Source organism: Sinohyriopsis cumingii, unplaced genomic scaffold (genome assembly GCF_028554795.1).
Source record: "Sinohyriopsis cumingii isolate HCF-2022 unplaced genomic scaffold, ASM2855479v2 utg000379l, whole genome shotgun sequence".
In the NCBI taxonomy this organism is placed as follows: Eukaryota; Metazoa; Mollusca; class Bivalvia; order Unionida; family Unionidae; genus Sinohyriopsis; species Sinohyriopsis cumingii.
Window position 1 is genome coordinate 586,523 of NW_028315894.1, and position 1,804 is coordinate 588,326.

Below are 1,804 nucleotides of genomic sequence, written 5' to 3' on the forward strand. Positions count from 1 at the left end.
TTTTGGAGGCTACAATGAGGTCAAGGTCGTTTACCATTAGGTTAAATAGTAACGGACTTATTACACTACCTTGCGGTGTTCCATTTTCAAGTGAAAATTCTTCCGAATGGGTATTGCCTATTCTTGTGGCAATTTTCCGGCCTGTGAGGAAATCGCCAATCCAGCTGAACAAGCCACCAGTTATTCCAAATTGGTTTAATTTGGCCATTAGTCCATTGGTCCATACTAGGTCGAACGCTTTTCCTAGGTCTAAAAAAACCGCTATGAGGTTGCGATCGGTTTTCCTATGTGCTTTAAAAGCGAGTTTGATGTCTGTTTCCAATCTGAGAAGTTGGTCAGTGGTGGACCGTTTGTTCCGAAAGCCACATTGATTTATGGAGAGTAGGTAATTGGTTTCTAGGTGGTGTTTTATCCTATTTGCGATTATTGTCTCCATTATTTTGCAAATATTGTTTGTAAGGGAGATGGGTCGGTACGAATTTATGTTGTTGGGATCCTTACCTAGCTTGGGGATTGGTATTACTATGGCCTGTTTCCATTTGGTGGGTAGTTGGCCTTTATCCCATATCCTGTTAAAGAGTTTGATTATGGCTATTTTTATATTGATAGGTAGTTTTTTGTAGATAATGTAACCAAACTGATCCTTACCAGGGGATGTTTCGTTTTTGGATCGTAGGGCTATCTTCCATCCATGTACTGTGATGTCGCTATTTAGGTGAGATTCTTTTGTTCCTTGGTCTTGAAACATTTGAGGTTGGGTTCCCTCCATTAGTTTTTTGTGTTCTTGAAAGTTTCTTGTGTGATTATTGTTGCTACTCATGTTTGAAAAATGCTTCGCTAGGAGGTCTGCCTTATCTTTATTTGTTACGGCATTTTTAATTTTTGGGGCTGAGGTAGTTGCTTTCCCTTTTATGGCTTTTATCTTGTCCCATATTTGTTTTGAGTTTGATTTTAGACTCAGTTTAGAGCCAAAGGTTTGCCATAGATTAATTTTAGCAGTTTTTATAGTCTGTTTTAGGGCTTTTTCTTTATCTTTATATTGCTGGAAGTAGATAGAATTTTTGGTGCGTTTATATTTATTTAAGGCCCATTTTTTGTCTTTATGTGCTATAGTGCACTGTTTAGTCCACCATGGTACAGGGTTTTTATTTTGGATATTAGTTGTCTTTGGTATGCATCGGTTAGCTGCTTCTATAATTGTGTATGTTATGTTATCATAATACATGTCAATGCTTGGGCTTTCTAAGTTATCTGGATTTACTATGGCTAGTAATAATTGGAATTGGTCCCAGTCTGCCTGTTGGTACCTCCATTTAGGTGGGGTTTCGTTAGGAATGTGTTGAGTTTTTGTTTGAATATTGATTGTGATGGGAAAATGGTCACTTCCTAACGTATCTTCCTGATCCACATTTCTACTAATTTAAGTCATTAGACAGTCACGGAGCACAGTCACTTTATTGAGCCTGATCATGACTTAGATCATTCTATACTCCAGGGTTAAATCTCTGTGGTGGGCGTCGCACCCGCTTGCCGCGCCCGTACTCCGTAGCATCCGGAATGCCAGTTTCACTGTCAGACATGTCGAAATCACTTTCATCACTAGATCCTCAGTTAGGAATTTCCTTCTCCATGTTAACAATATCCGTCAACCTGTTTGTACTGTCACCATAAAATGGTTTTAGTCTATTATAATGAACCACACGCGGGTTGTGAGTTGGAGATTTTTGAATGCGATATACCAGGTCACTGATACATTTTAGAATAAAATAGGGTCCATCCCAAATTGATTGATATTTCGGGCTCA